This window comes from Lissotriton vulgaris, chromosome 7, assembly GCF_964263255.1.
Source record: "Lissotriton vulgaris chromosome 7, aLisVul1.2, whole genome shotgun sequence".
Taxonomy (NCBI): domain Eukaryota; kingdom Metazoa; phylum Chordata; class Amphibia; order Caudata; family Salamandridae; genus Lissotriton; species Lissotriton vulgaris.
In genome coordinates this window covers 1,680,802,970-1,680,820,488 of record NC_141695.1, presented here as the reverse complement: position 1 = coordinate 1,680,820,488, position 17,519 = coordinate 1,680,802,970, and the positions used below count along the sequence as shown (strand labels likewise).

Below are 17,519 nucleotides of genomic sequence, written 5' to 3'. Positions count from 1 at the left end.
GGTGTTTCGAGGAGTGGAGGCCAGGTATATACAGGAGTGGAGGCCAGGTATTAACAGGGGCGAACTCGGAGGATGTCAGGGAAATAGATTCGGCTTTAGTGTCAAGGAGGGCTGGAGGCCGCCGCCTCCCTTGTCAGCCTCTATGATGTTGAAGACATGAGGCAGAGGGCAGCGGGGTCCTGCAATGCAGGAACTGATGGGTGGTCCTGGAAGGGGAAATCATTGAGTCTTTGAGTCCTTAAGGGTTAATTTTTTTAAAAAAAAGGATGTAAAGCGTTCATTGACCTGAAATATTGCTACTTGCTTGCTGCTGAGAAGTGCTGGTACTCTCTCACTCTCCAATAAAGCAGTGCGGGTACCCAGTGCCCGACAGTGCCGGCTCATTGAAAGCACTGGAAGGGGCAGACGTCTGTTTATGTCAGAGTAAAGAAGCACAGGGGAGTGAGTCTGCGGCACGGAGAGCCCCCCGCAGCCGAGGAGGCTCTCATCCCTTCATGCAGCGACGTGTTCAAGGGCAACGAGGTGGTTAGTGGCTGCAGCAGTCCAGTTAATGTACAGCCGCTGATCACTGGGTGATTAATGGGTGTGAGCGGGGCGGTGCAGCGCGACGCTTCAGAGGCCCAGCGATCGCGTCTGGTGATGGAAGACGCTGTGAGGGGCTCTCGGGTGCTGTGAGATGCTGGGAGATGGTGTGAGATGCTCGCATGTGCTGTGCTGTGCGATGCAGTGTAATGTTGGAAGACTCTGTGACATGCTCTCGGGGGCTGTGAGATGCTGTGTGGTGCCGGAAGATGCTGTAAGATGCTCGCAGGCGCTCTGGGATTTCGTGTGATGGAGTAAGATGCTGTGAGATGCTCTCAGGTGCCGTGAGATGATGAAAGACGCTGTGAGATGCTCTCAGGTGCAGTGGTGAGATGTTGTGGGATGCTGGAAGATGCTGTGAGATTATTTAATGTGCTGTGAGATGACGTGTGATGTTGGAAGACGCTGTTGATTCTTTCATGTGCTGTGAGATAATGTGTGATGCTGGAAGATGCTGTGAGATGCTCTGGGATTTCTTGTGATGGTGTAAGATGCTGTGAGATGCTCTCAGGTGCTGTGAGATGCTGTGTGATGCTTGAAGACGCAGTGAGATGCTCTCAGGTGCTGTGGGGTACTGTGGGATGTCGTGTGATGCTCAAAGATGCTGTGAGATGCTCTCAAGTGCTGTGAGATTATGTACGATGCTCTCATGTGCTGTGAGATGCTCTTAAGTGCTGTGGGGTACTGTGAGATGCTCTCAGGTAATGTGGGATGTCGTGTGATGCTCAAAGAGGCTATGAGATGCTCTCAGGTGCAGTGAGATTCTCTGAGATGCTCTCGGGTCCTATGAGATGTGCTGTGGGACTCTCAGGTGGTGTCAGATGCTTTCAGGTACTGTGGGGTGTCGTGTGACGCTCTCAGGTGCTGTCAGATGCTCTCAGGTACTGTGGGATGTCGTGTACTGTCAGGTTCTGAGAGATGCTCAGACATGGTGCAAGAGTCTGTGAGCTGCGTTGGGAATCTCTCAGGTGCCATACGATGCCCGTAAGTTCTGAGAGATACTTTCAGATGCTCGCATGGGTATTAAGATATCCGGGGGGGGGGGGGGGGGGGTTGGCTGGCACCAGACCCTATACTCTTCATCCTCACTGGACCTCTAGTCGACCTCACCTGGCGGAAGGTAGGCAGACACTGGAAGAGGAAGAGTCCTACAATGGAAGAGGGGGCATGAAGACACTGAGGCAGGAAACTATATTACTTGGGACATTAAACCCATCGACACTGGGGCAGGGACCTCACCTACCTACCTCTTTACTGAAATGAACACGAGCTCCCTAGAAATGACCCATGGGAGGTAGAGCCACTGGGTCAGGGGGAGAAGCACACTCGAAACGAGACATGACCTCACGAACTGTAAAATAAAAGAGTCACACACCAGGACAGGGATACTCATGGACAGACGGACACCAGGACAGGGATGCTCATAGGGGGCGACCAACTGGCATGGGTGCAAATTCAGGACAGCGAGTGTAAAAATTCAGGACAAAGGGTTAAAATTCAGGACAAAAATTCAGGACAAAAGGTCAAAATTCAGGACAAAACTTCGGGATAAAAGGTAAGTTTTACAGACACGTCAGAGTAGGTCACACAATAGTATATAAGTAAGTAAATAGACAACCACTTAAGTACAAGTCAAAATAAGTTTATATTAGGTTGAGACAATCGTGCACTTCACGCTTTTTCAGTATGGCCGCAGCTTGCTGCCTTAGACAATTCAAAACTCGCATCTCGCTCCAGCAGGTCAATTAGTCACACGACGATGGAGAACCACACCTGAATATAAGTGAGGCCGCTTTTATTGTTGATTGAAAACTACAGGGTATACAAGGAACTTTGCAGTGCCAGCCCCCAGTATCAAAACTGCTCACTCTCCTTTCCAGCCTCTCAGGTAAACACCTGATGCCCGGTTGGCCAGTCCGGCCTTGCTACCACCCTCCAATGGTGCCCCTCATCTTCACATAGACCATCTCTCATGTGTATTTAATTTATTTTTGGTGTTAATCATCTCAAGTATGAAGGGCAGGGTGTCGGAGTGCGTTACATCACACGCACATTATGTAGAGACAATGACTCATATAAACATGAAAGTCAATGTATAGGAAATGTTACTTAAGATAATGGGTGCTACAATGTGTACTCATTCTATTATCTATCATTCAGCCTTTCACCATTCATTCTGTCCTTCCATCTATGTGTCCATCTATATCCAAACATATTCAACCATTTGCAAACCTATCCACCATGTATCCTTCCATCCATCATTTCACTCATCCATCCCTCCATCCACCCTTTCACTCATCCATCCATTATTAATCCTCCCACCCTTTCACCCCATCCATCCGTACAGTCATCCATCCACTCTTCTACCCAACCCTCTATTCACTCATCTATCCAGCCATTTACCCTTTCACCTATGCTATGCTATGCTATGGTGATTTGTATAGCGCACGGCTGCCTCAGCAAAGGGGCGTCCCGGCGCTGCGGAAGGACAGTGTACAGTGAGGTGGAGACGCTAAGGATGAAACTATTGTTGAAAGAGGTGTGTTTTGATAGCCTTTCTGAAGACTAGGAGATCCTGTATCCCGCGGATAGCTTCAGGGAGACTATTCCATAGCTTGGCCGCTAGGAAACTGAAAGAGCGGCCGCCCACTCTGGCCAGTCTGGTGCGGGGAATGATCGCAAGATGCTGCCCCTCTGACCGGAGCGATCTCCTAGGGATGTACTCTGACAGGAGTGGGCGAAGCATTGGGGGGGAGGAGGTTTTAAGGATTTTGAAAGTGAGGCACAATGCTTTGAACTGGACCCTTTTGCCCACCGGGAGCCAGTGCAGTTTCTTCAAGGTTCCCGATATAGAGGAATGGCGCGGGAGACCAACCAGAGCCCTGGCGGCCGCATTCTGAACTCTTTGCAATCTAGTGATTTCAGCTAGATTAGCTCCCAATAGAAGGGAGCTCGCATAGTCCAGTCTGGAGAGAATGGTCGCCTGGACGATAAGTTGGCGAGTGCGGCAGTCAAAGAACTTCAGAATGGGCCTGATGTTACGCAAGACGCCAAAGCATGTGGCGGCAACTTTTTTGGTGTGGTGCGTGAACTTTAAAGCAGAGTCCACCCAAACTCCCAGGTTTTTGACACATTCCTTAGGCGTAGGGGGAGAGCCTAGCACATCCGGCCACCAGTTGTCACCCCAGGACGAAGTGTTTTTGCCCAGAAGGAGAATCTCCGTTTTCCCGGCATTTAGTTGAAGAAAATTCGCCGTCATCCAGTTGGTGATGTCAGTGAGTGTCTGTTTGAAGTGTTGAGCCTCCAGACCACTGTTGTCATTAAGTGACACCACCAACTGGGTATCGTCGGCGTAGGAAACCAGGGCAAGTCCATTTCTTCTAGCTACCTCTGCCAGGGGGCGGACATATACATTGAACAGGGTGGGGCTCAGGGAAGAGCCTTGCGGCACTCCCTGTCCAATGTGATGTTCCTCAGAGATGTAAGGAGGGGTAGAGACTCTAAAAGACCTGTTGAAAAGGAAGTCTCTAAACCATCCCAGAGCTGACCCTGTGATCCCAATCTCCTCCAATCTCGACAAGAGGACCTCGTGTGACACCGTGTCAAAGGCAGCACTAAGGTCCAACAGGACCAGTGCTGCCGTGCCTTCGGTGTCAAGGATGGTACGGAGGTCCTCTGAAACACTGAGCAAGGCGGTCTCGGTGCTATGACCGGCTCTAAACCCGTGTTGAGAGTCATCCAAGATGTTATTGGTAAGGAGGAAATCTGTCAGAATATTGTTGACGTGTGCCTCGATAATTTTGGCAGGCCAGGGGAGCAGGGAGATAGGTCTAAAGTTCTCAGGAAGCGAGGGGTCTAGAGTGGGTTTTTTTAGAATGGGAGAAACCCAGGCCTGCTTCCACTTGGAGGGAACTTTAGCGGTCAGAAGGGACCGATTGATGATTTCTCGGATGTGCTCAGTGATTGATTCATGGGCTTCGCAGAAGGTATCCGGTTTAAGGGGATCTGCCGGAGAGCCTGATTTAATCTTTTTGCAGATTTTTTGGAAACTCTCTCGCTCAAGCGTGGGAAAAGAGGAGAGAGAGGGCCTAGTAGGATCAAAGATGGCAACTGGCTGCGGGCCTTTGGGAAAGGAGTCGTAGATTTTCAAGATCTTGTTGGTGAAGAAATTGGCCATGTTATTACAGAGGTCGGGGGAAGTGATAGTGGTGTTAACAGTTTTCTTTGCGGTGAGATCTTTCAAGATTTTAAATACAGCTTTCGAGGTGTTAAAGCTGTTATTAATTTCCTTGGCATAATATGCCGCCCTTATTCTGCAGATCTTACGATGGTAGGTTTTTTGGAGCATGACATAGTCTAGTTTTAGATTGACATCGTAGTTTTTCCTCCATGCCCTCTCTGCCTTTTTGCATTCCTTTTTCAGGCTTGCTAATTCGGAGTTATACCAAGGGCTAGCTGTATGGGTGCGAGCTTTGAAACATCTGGCCGGGATCAAGGTATCAAGAGCCTGAGTGATCCACGTGCCATCCTTTCACTTACTCATCCATCCAGTCACTTATCCTTCCACCCATTAACCCTTTGTCATTCATCCTCCCTTTCTCTCTCCATTCCCCTATCACTTATCCATCCATCTTTCCACCCACCTACTCATCCATTCATGAATCCATCCATTGACCCTATTATTCATCCATTCGTTCTCTCATATAGCCCCCCTTTCATGTCTTCACTCATCCATCCATCCTTTTGTCTATCTACCACTTTCACTCACTCATCAGTCCTTACATCCACCCCTTCACCCTTTCAGTTATCAATTCATCAATTCTTTCACTCATCCATCCACCCATTAACTTGCCCATCATCTACCCTTTCACTCATCCATCCATCCATCCTTTCAAACACCCTTTTACCCATCCATCTACCCTTCCACCCATACATCCATCTATTTACCTTTTCTCTCATCAATACTTACACTCATTCACTCATCCATCCTTTCTTTTATTGTCTTATCCAGTGGTTCCCAAACTTTTTTGACCTGTGGCTCCCTTGACCTAATTGGCAGTTGGCCGTGGCTCCCCACCCTTTTTTAACCCGCGCACCGGGGTGCCGCGACGCACCCTTTGGGAACCACTGGTCTACATGAAGAATCAAGCCTAGACGTGATGAAGGAATCAGAGAGCCGCCATCACTGTCATAAATCTTTATTTGCAATCACAAATATCTTATAAAGTACATCTCAATGCATACATAGAGTAGTATAAAGCACTCCCACTAAAAGTAACCAGGCTAGAGAAAGGCTCAAGGAGCTCTGTGGCGTTACAAGAAGTTTACGTGAGGTGGGCTCTGATCATGGGTATCCGCAGAAATGTTTTCGGTGGGGGAGGGGCACATTTTTAACTTCATCACCATTCCCCTTGCACCCTTTCCCCCTCTGCCTTACACCCTTCTCCCCCTCCACCTTGCACCCTTCTCCCCCTTCCCCTTGTACCCTTCTCCCCTCTGCCTTGCACCCTTCTCCCCTCTGCCTTGCACCCGTCTCCCCTCTGACTTGCACCCTTCTCCCCTCTGACTTGCACCCTTCTCCCCTCTGCCTTGCACCCTTCTCCCCTCTGCCTTGCACCCTTCTCCCCTCTGCCTTGCACCCTCCTCCCCTCTGCCTTCCACCCTTCTGCCCTCTGCCTTGCACCCTTCTCCCCTCTGCTTTGCACCCTTCTCCCCTCTGCCTTGCACCCTTCTTCCCTCACACTCTCCAACAAGCAGCAGTCACGAGTGACGACCCCTCAACGAGGAGTGAGGCAAAGACAGAAGCTGGCAGAGTGCGGCTGCATCAGGGCATAAGGCGCCCACCCAACGCACTCCACCAGGCCCCTGACCCCGCACCCACCCACGCTCTCCACCAGACCCCTGACCCTGCACCCACCCTACGCTCTCCACCAGGCCCCTAACCCTGAACCCACCCACCCAACGCACTACACCAGGACCCTGACACTGCCCCCACCCACCCAACGCTCCCCACCAGGCCTCTCACCCTGCACCCACCCACCCAACGCTCCCCACCAGGTCCCTGACCCACCCACCCAATGCTCTCCACAAGGACCTGACCCTGCACCCACCCACCCAACGCTCTCCAGCAGGCCCCTGACCCTGCACCCACCAACCCAATGCGCTCCACCGGGACGCTGACCCTGCACCCACCCACCCAACGCTCCCCACCAGGCCTCTCACCCTGCTCCCACCCACCCAACGCTCCCCACCAGGTCCCTGACCCACCCACCCAATGCTCTCCACAAGGACCTGACCCTGCACCCACCCACCCAACGCTCTCCAGCAGGCCCCTGACCCTGCACCCACCCACCCACCCAATGCTCTCCACCAGGACCCTGACCCTGCACCCACCCACCCAACGCTCCCCACCAGGCCTCTCACCCTGCACCCACCCACCCAACGCTCCCCACCAGGTGCCTGACCCACCCACCCAATGCTCTCCACAAGGACCTGACCCTGCACCCACCCACCCAACGCTCTCCAGCAGGCCCCTGACCCTGCACCCACCCACCCAATGCTCTCCACCAGGACCCTGACCCTGCACCCACCCACCCAATGGAGGTTAAAGACAGTCATTTTATGCGTATCTGTGCTTCCAGAGAGAACACTGGGATACCGCCACAGGTTTATTAAGCAGCACACGAACACCCTCTCTCTCCCAATCATTAAATTATTCCACCGTTTAAAGAATCCAAAATATATGTCATCAATAATGTGATTTTTCTGCCTGATAATGGACTCGGTACAACGTTGCACATGAATTTGAAAATGGGGGCGCCATGAATGATTGTTGCACTAGGCACACCAGCGCTAAAGCCGGCCCTGCTGTAAAGAACTATAAGCAAACAATGCAGGTGAGCCATGGTGTATGTACCCGGGTACATAAAACAATATTGCAGAATGTGTGTTGTTTACAATTGAAAGTCTGCTGCAGTGTGAAGACCCACAGGCAGTAGAGGTTCCGTTTTTATGTAGCAGGATTGTTTTCTATGTCCACTCTTTTTATACTTAAATAGAGCAGTTTATTCCCATTTTCCCACCCGTAAATTCATGGCATTGCTGTGTATTAATGGGAAGGACACAGATCGTTGCTGCCTAAATGTGAAAGGGCGAGTAGACGCCTTGTTGTTCTTTAAACCACCTGGAGGGAATGAGAAATTGTAAAGACAATCATGAAAGCAATCCTCAGGACAGGCAGAGGTGAAACAAAATCCCTTAATAATAAGGTGACAGCCGAGTCCTGGGTGCGCTGTTTGTGCACCCCCCCCCCCCCCTCAACCCCCCCTCGCCGCCGTGATGCTCTGTTTCAGAAAGGCAGAGACTAGGGGCAGAGCACCCTATTCATCACGGAGGCGGGGGGGGGGGGGGGGCGAAAGTGACACATTCTTAGTGGGAACACTTCCTTTCCCACATCGTGCGCGGCGCCCCGAGCTTCCCTTCACGGCGCACCAGGGCGCCGCGGCGCACAGTTTGGGAACCACAGGTCTTATCCATTGAACCTTTCATTCATCCATTCATTCTTTCACTAATCCATCCAGCCATTCACACATTCCTTTACTTATTTACTCACCCACCAATTCACATTATGAGCTGAGCCTTTGTCTGCAGAGTTGCAGACAGAAGAGGCCCATCAAGAACGTTACTGTGCTGTAGTTCGTAAAGCAAGGGTTGGGATGGGGGAGGGTTCACTATGCCCCTGCACATAGGCAATCTGAAAACGTAGAAGTCATGAGTCATGCATGATGCACAGTGCCAGGATGTGAGGTGACTGTACATGGTGTTGATTCCAGGGCTTTAACCCCTTCGACGCTGATGACGAGCTGGGCTCGTCATGGCGTAGCCTCCTCGCACGCTGATGACGAGCCCAGCTCGTCACGTAAAGTGCGTTTTCGCAAAACCCAGCGTGCGAGCGGAATTCCGCTAGCGCGCATGGTGTTAAGTGGTGTTAAAAAACTGTGGGGTCTCTTCAAAGGGGGGTGTTCGATGTAATTAAGGGCATGGTTTAAAACACTGACGCTAAAAATCTGTGCTTAGCATAGTGTTCCGCACGACTGGTATTATGTTGTTTCTGTTATTGCATCCAGATATATAATACAGCAAGTATTATTACACCAACAACAAGCCAGGACTATTGGCTTTGTCAATGGTTATTTGCTTAAAATAAAAAAGCAGCAACCATGGCTTTGTTGAATATAATATCGAAAATACTTCAGTTCTAAAATGATGAGACAGTGAAAGAATGATAATACGTTCTTTTTAACTTGTTTTACAGGCTTCTTTAAATAAACGGTTCTCTAACATTGCAGCATTGGCGTTTTACCTTTTATCTAACATATTGCCCTGCTGTACCCTGAGCCAGGAGGAGGCCACTACATGCTTTAACACCTCAGACTGCCCCATTGTCGTTCTGTATGTGGCAATTAGCCGGCATACAGAATGACAATGGGCAGGTGGGAGGAGGAGTGCAAAGCAGCCCCATCAGGGGGGGATGAGGCCTCTCACAGGGGAGCAGCGCTGCTCCCTGCAATGGCCAAAATTACGGCCAAAAGGCGTCCGTAAAAGGGATCCTCACGGACTACGGACGTGAGACGCAAATTACGGACGGTCCGTGAAATTTATGGACGGTTGGTCACCCTAGATACTTATGGACAGACGAACACCAGGACAGGGATACTCATGGACAGACGGACACCAGGACATGGATACTCATGGACAGACTGACACCAGGACAGGGATACTCATGGACAGACGTACACCAGGCAGGGATACTCATGGACGGATGTACACCAGGGCAGAGATACTCATGGATAAACGTACACCACTACAGGGATATTCATGAACAGACGTACACCAGGACAGGTGTACTGATGGACAGACGTACAGCAGGACAGGGATACTCCTGGACAGAGGTACACCAGGACATGGATACTCATGGACAGACTGACACCAGGACAGGGATACTCATGGACAGACGTACACCAGGCAGGGATACTCATAGACAGATGTACACCAGGGCAGGGATACTCATGGACAGACGTGCACCAGGCCAGGGATACTCAAGGACAGATGTACACCAGGACAGGGACACTCATGGACAGACTTACACCAGGACAGGGACACTCATGGACAGACATACATCAGGACGGGGATGCTCTTGGACAGGTGTACACCAGGGCAGGGATACTCATGGACAGACGTGCACCAGGCCAGGAACACTCATGGACAGATGTACACCAGGGCAGGGATACTCATGGACAGATGTACACCAGGGCAGGGATACTCATGGACAGATGTACACCAGCAAAGGGACAATCATGGACAGACATACACCAGGACAGAGATACTCATGGACAGACGTACACCAGGACATGGAGACTCATGGACAGACGTACACCAGGACAGGGATACTCCAAGACAGATGTACACCAGGACATTGATACTCATGGACAGACGTACACCAGGAGAGAGATGCTCATGAACAGATGCACACCAGGACATGGATACTCATGGACAGATGTACAGCAGGACAGGGATGCTCGTGGGCAGACGTACACCAGGACAGGGATACTCATGGATAAACGTACACCACTACAGGGATATTCATGAACAGACGTACACCAGGACAGGTGTACTGATGGACAGACGTACAGCAGGACAGGGATACTCCTGGACAGAGGTACACCAGGAGAGGGCTACTTGTGTACAGACGTACACCAGGACAGGTGTACTCATGGAGAGACATACACCAGGACAGGGATACTCATGGACAATCATACACCAGGACAGGGATACTCCTGGACAGACGTACACCAGGACAGGGATACTCATGGACAATCGTACACCAGGACAGGGATACTCCTGGACAGACGTACACCAGGACAGGGATACTCCTGGACAGACATACACCAGGACAGGTATACTCCTGGACAGACATACACCAGGACAGGGATTCTCCTGGACAGAGGTATACCAGGATAGGGATACTCCTGGACAGACATACACCAGGACAGGTATACTCCTGGACAGACATACACCAGGACAGGGATACTCCTGGGCAGAGGTACACCAGGATAGGTATACTCATGTACAGAGGTACAGCAGGACAGGGATACTCGTGTACAGACGTACACCAGAACAGGAATACACCAGGACAGGGATACTTGTGTACAGACATACACCAGGACAGGTATACTCATGGACAGACATACACCAGGATAGGGATACTTCTGGACAGACGTACACCAGGACAGGGATATTTGTGTACAGACATACACCAGGACAGGGATACTCATGGACAGACGTACACCAGGACAGAGATACTCCTGGATAGACGTACACCAGGGCAGGAATACTCGTGTACAGACGTACACCAGGACAGGGATACTCATGGACAGACGTACACCAGGACAGGTATACTCATGGACAGACGTACACCAGGACAGAGATACTCGTGTACAGACGGGGAATGGGCAGACTCTGGGCCCATAAACACCCCATCTGTGAGACAGGCTGTTGTGTGCACTTGGACACAAAGACACACACTCAGACATGAAACACACAGATCAACAGATGCACACCACTTGCGGATTGTGTCACTGGGCCGGCTCAGCCCAATTTTGTGGCAGGGAACAGTTCCATCTGATTTATATTGTGAGCTCTGGCATTAAAAGTTACTGTACCAGAGACAATACGGCCGAGAGTGATGGTGACAGTGGTCATTTCGGCCAGAATTACTGCAGCAGTAAAAATGTCCATCCGGGTGATCGTGCGTGGGCTCGTATGCTGAGGGTAGTTGTGCCCAGCGGTAATAAGACATTGATGTGATCAATATCCGTGCCCCAGTAAACATGTCCACGTCCATGAATGTGCTCATAAAAGTGGCCATCCAGGGTTCAGTGTCCGCAAACAGACCCATCACAGGTTTTATACTGACAACGGCGCCTATATCCCAGTGCAGCCCCGAAGATGTCTCTCTGGCCTTCATGAATGAATGAATGAAGCAGCACTTGTAGAGCGCGCAGCTACCCGGAGGCATCCAAGCGCTGAAGCGGTAAAGCGGAAGCCTTAAAAATCACTAAGGAAAAATCCATGTTTTCAGCAGCTTACGAAAGGCCATGTGAGTGGGTTCCTTTCTTAAATAAAGAGGGAGGGAATTCCATAATTTGGCTGCGTTGTACCAGAATAGCCGGCCACACCTTCTGGCCTTCTTAATTCTGGGGACAACGGCCAGGTGTGGCGGTCAAAGCGCAGCGTCCTATTCGCTCGATAGCGCTGGACCAACGATGAAATTATAGCAGGTCCTTTTCCTCCTATCATCTTATGGGAAATGCATAAGGCCTTGAAGTAAACTCTACACCATACCGGGAGCCAATGAAGGGATTTCATGGCCGGTGTTGCAGACTGCCGGTTCAGAGTCCCCATGAGAATCCTTGCGGCACAATTCAGCACTGTTTGGGGCTTGACGAGGACCAAGTTTGGAGCCCCAAGGTATCATCCAGGTTCTCTGGACTCCTGCTCTTCTTCATCATCTCTTCAGGGGCGCATTCCATGGCGAGTACAGTCCTTTCCTGATAATCGTCTGGTTCCCCATCAACTGTTTCTTGCAAATGCCCCAAATTGCAATTCGCCACCCTTATGTAAATGTACAGGAATTTATATAGCGCAAATCACCGAGCGGTTTCTAAGCGCTTGCTTAGGGAACCCGACCTGGTATTCCCCTGTGAGATAACCCCGGCAGGGTATCTGCAAGGTGAAAGCCAGGCATCCCGGCGCGAGGGGCCGTTGTGAAGATTAAGCAAGCTATTGCCCAGAGTCGCAGAGTGTGAACCCGTGAATCGAATAGGCACGAGGCGAGAATTGTCGAGTCCATGGACATTTTAGGACTCAAGACCCTGCCGAGCCGGGAATCGAACCCTGGTCCCGGGCTGACCTCTGCTTCCAGGTCTGCCTCCTCTAACCAGTGAGCCACACTTCTCCACTTATATGTACCTATGACGGAAAACACCCTGGGTCTACTGAAAGGCCCAATTCAATTCAATAAATCTTTGTTCAGTAAACAAAATCACCATAAAAGAATCAAAGTCAAATGTCAGTAATATTCATTTCATACCTAAAAATAGACAATAAAATTGCTCTGTGTCTACTGCAAGGCGATTAAAAGCGATTTACATAAATCCAAAATAAAATAAAACACAAATCTGTGCTAGTAGTTCTTGTTGCAATCCTTGCTGAGACCAATGTAGGTCATGGGAACAAAGGGAATAGGCAATTAGTGGAACAGCAGACACTGTGATAGCAAGACCTACTGTACATGAAGGATGCGCGCGGGAAGCACTGGCAGGTTGGTACAATCGTCAGTAGGGGAAGGGATGCCCAATGAGTACATGAAGATTTGTATGGAAATATAGGAATTATTCAGGCTCTGGGACAGAATTCACAGCGAAAATGAGAAAGGAGCACAAAGACACCAGGACAGAAAAGACATAGACACAGGCTGAGAGAATACAATTATACAGACTGACCTGGGACAATTAACTCCCCCCAATAGTGGAATAATGAACACACTGGCGTAGAAGTACAAAAGACAGGAACACGGACACTGGACAGAATATACACAGGCGGTAAGGGGACAAGTCACCAAGATCACGAACGCTGACAGAGTTGGACATGGACAGGCTCAAAAGCGCAGCAAGACACTATTATGTGCAGAAAAAGAGAGTAAAATGCAAACTCAACCTTTGTGACTAAGAGACTTTAAAGGAAATAAACCCACAAAGTAGTTAACAAGGCCTGCATACTGAAGGTAATGACCTGCGGACTCAAACAAACTCAACCCACTGTCAGTATCATCCTAAATTTAGTGAAAAAGTAGGTATAGTGGAAAAAAATTCACAGCACAGCTGCGGTCAACCAAAGTTTGCACACTTACATGGGGTTAGAAAGAAGGCCACAGTGCACAGTTGTTCCCATCATCCACGTTAACATGCATGCTGCTTGCACTGCCTTGTCACTACACGCATGCCCTATGCTTCCCAATGCTTTACCGGTTTGTCTACTTCCGCTAAAGCATCAAAGACAAACGCTCCTGAAACATGCTGCTTTCACATCATGCGTATATACCTTACTGTCCCTGGCTTGTTTTTTTGCTCTTTTGTCGCCTTACCCTACCTACAGCAGCATGCCCGCCTCCAAACCAACTAGCAATGACAAGTCTTGCACCTGTTAGCTAGCATCCTATGGCCCCTTTCGTCTACGACCCTCTTAAACGTATGCGGCAATGCATCCCCACATAACCCAATCTTGCATTAATGCACATTCTAGATAGCCCATACCTATGCGGCAAAGCAGACCTGTGCAGCCCACAAATGCAAAGAGACCACAAAAGCTGCAAACCTCCTATACAGATACCAATAACATAACACAACAGGGTTGGGGTTTTGTCTTGTATGTGACAGCAGGTTGTCCTAATGTTGACCTACGGCGATCACAATGCGCTCGCCTCTGCGATTCAGTTTGTAGGATTAAACAATTACAGTCTCATCTGGGTTGGTTGGTGAAATTTAAAGTGTTACTGAAGGGAGATGTTTCTGCGCGTTATTGGTTATAGGGCAGAATTTCGAACTCGATCTGAAATAAATAGAGGACCAAGAGCGAGAGGTCCAAGCAAGTGGATGCGTTCCCTATGGCCTGATTTTGATTCATCTTCGATTAAAATTCCAAATGACAAGTTTCGCATGGTTTACGCTTGATCAAGTTGCTAAATATGTGATTCTTTTACACTGATCTTTGGATATCCAATTGGAAAACCAAGGGCCGGTCCTAATGATTATATAAAATTGCAACTACAACCAAGAGAATCCTTACACCAATAGCCAGGTACACAATGTAACTGACACTCACTGCACCTATCTCCATATCGGTACAACAGATGTCGAAAAATTTGACGTCAAAGGCTACCAAGAGGAAACTTTTCAATAATCTATTATTTTTGCAGTGACGGCTCTTCAGCATTTCAGCAAGCCCAACTATGTGAACAAGCTAACGAAAAAAATAAAATGCAAGCAAGATCAGTGGCCACACCTAAAATGGTGTCTGCTTAGAAAATAGGTCAAGAAACCCTCGGGAACTACAAACTTTTCCTGTTCTCCAACAGCATCTGGGGGGAGCGGACTTGCAGGAGTAAGGAGGCCACGTTACCTGGATCAACCCCTTCTGAAGTGCTTCCTCCACGGTCAATCAGCAGCTGCGGGTTTCAAATTTGTAAATAGCACCTAGTTCCATGTTTTCATTGGCCTTCTAATATGGGCCAGAGCGGTCAACCTCGAGGCTTGGGGACCAGGTTCGAGTCTCGCTAGGGACGCTCAACATCCTGTGATTCTGGGCAATCACGTAATCTCCCCGTGCCTAACAAAAATGAATGCATCAATCTACAGAGTAACGCAACTGGTGCTCATGTAAAGCGCTCTGATACCGGCTTTGGATCGAGTTAGCGCTATATAAAACTCCCCCCAAAAATAAGACTTGTTGAAAATCCAACATCCCGAACCTATGAAACAAAGTATTCCAAGTGATTTTATGTTTTCGAGGCCTTGTCACTCGAGTTATGTAAAAAAAAAAGGGGGGGACAGTCCCTATATGACAGATGGTACCATTATTTACGCCAGCAGTTGGATTCAAAAGAATTTGTGACGGGTCAGCTGGAAGTTACAGCAGGAACGCGTTTGTTTTGTGTTGCCACTGCTAGTATTGTGTACTTTTTGAAATGCTGCCAGGCGGCAGATAACCGCGTGAGAAAGGAACACGAGGGCACAGGTGCGTTCCTCGAAAGCCATTGAGCGGTTGGCGCGCGCGGCCTGCTCTCTGCATGTCAATGGCGCCCAGAGGGCTGGAGCACAATGCGGCTGGAGCTGCGGGGGAGGGTTGAGCAGGCGCCCGGGGTCTCGGTAATTGCTGCTCTCAGGTATTTGTCTTGCAGCGGCAGGGTGCTGCTGCTCGCTAAGTCTCCACGGCGAGGTTTACAAAGCCCCGGACGGATGAAAGGGCTTCGATGGCGCAGGCTGGGCCGCGAGGCATGCTGGGAAACCCTGCACCTCTCAGAACGAGGCTCCTCCACTCTCTCTGCCCTGGCCTCGTGAGTTCCACGTGCGTCGCCATTCTTCTGTTCTGCTCTTCCTCCAGCCCCCAGCCACAAATTCAGGATGCCTCGTCACCCTGTACAATAGCCTCAGCCTTCATTCGTGTCTAAATTCCATATTGATGGTTTACAATAGCGTAGCCAATGTCCCTCGGTGCAAGGAAGGAAATGCCCCCCCTGGCTTTTGTTTGAATTGTTTATAAGATACAGCAATATTCAGGGTTCAGTGGACTCCCCCAGGGCACTGGTGCCACTGCACCTGCTGCTGCAATGGAAGGTGTGCACCTGCCCGTTCACTTGGGGCATGTTCGCTAACCTTCCATCTGAGGAGTCATTGTTGCCAAGGGTTAAAAGCTGAGCATGGCACTCCTTAATTCCATCATCATGGTGTCTGGAGGTTGTGCAGATAAGGTGGGGTGGGACCTCGGTGCCTGCATATAAGGGAGGCCTATGCAGACTGACAAAGTGCCCTTTGCCGTTGTTTTGGGGGGTCATTAGTCACTCCATGGTGGATGGTTGTTAGGGGCATATCTTCAAGGGGGGTTGTTTGCGGTGTTACACCCCCCCCAATAAGTGTATTTTCTGATAACCAGTTGGGCGCAGGTGCTTTCAGTCAGGTACAGTGAGATGTCAGTCAGATTTCATCATAGATGTTTACATGCACAGAAAAAAACACACTCACACTTTCTCCTCTGTTTTGAAAGTCCTCAAAATATTGTTTATTTAAAAAAAGATTGTGTTTCTCTCTTAGTACTCCTACCAATGTGTATTCTTCCGTTTCACTGCCCCATAGGCCCCTCTTATTCACCCTGCTTGTCGTATAATCAGGGCCGGACTGAGAACCAAAACCAGCCCTGGCAAAGTGCTCGGCACCCCCACCTCCCCCGCGGGAGGGTTGGGGTGGCGCCAAACTCTTTGCCAAGGCCGGTTTTCTGGCGATTTTGTTACAGGGACGATTTTGCAGCTATGCTGCCCAAAATCGGCCCCCGCCTGTGCGGCGCACCAGGGGATTGCCCGGTGCCCGCTACGGCCAGTCCGAGCCTGCGTATAATGTATTGAAAAATTATATGCAGTCCGATTTTGGAAAATATAAAACTCACCCCCCTCATTCTTACTGACCAAGCAACACCCCTGATGGTTGTGGGCTGGAGGAAGCAGGTTATGACCAGAAACTGGACCTAAGGGTATTGAACTGCAGTGCATGAACACCAGTTACATTACACAAGTGCACATTCATCTACAAATAAGAGTGTGTTTCAGATATTGTATAGTATCATTTATTTATCAAGCTATCCTACTGGCATAGGAGCCTGTGACCTACAGATTATACAAAAATCATTGCAGCAAGCACTTAACTTCCTGAGCAACCTCAAGGAGAGTGGAGCTCTTAACGTGCGGGTCACACAGTATGTATATCATGTACTCAACATTAATCTATTTATTTATTGACAGCTTTCCTCAGGCTCCTTTTATGCAACAAATTCTTCAAGGATTCAACAGGTCTGAGGCTTTAAGAATGTTGGTTTCCTTTCAGAATAATATTCACCCTCCCCTGGCACCTTAGACCTCTCCTTAGAACTCTGTCTTTTAGAAAACCACCTTCCCTCATAATTAGGCTCCATCCAGCAATCAATTTGCTCACTGTACTATCTTTTTAGTTGGATATGCTAAAGAGTTGTTGATAAATCTCAATCTCGCACCCTCTTATCCCCCTGACTAAGCAAAGCCCCTGATAATGACTACTTGGATAGAAATGGCTGTG

The 17,519-nt window shown here is 49.5% G+C and overlaps 1 protein-coding gene across 2 annotated transcripts in view; it reads left to right on the top strand.

Annotated features, from left to right (window-relative positions):
* Window positions 1-17,519, top strand: part of SAMD10 (sterile alpha motif domain containing 10) — a 116,818-nt gene that overhangs the window by 29,287 nt on the left and 70,012 nt on the right. The gene's annotated exons all lie outside the window — the stretch shown is intronic.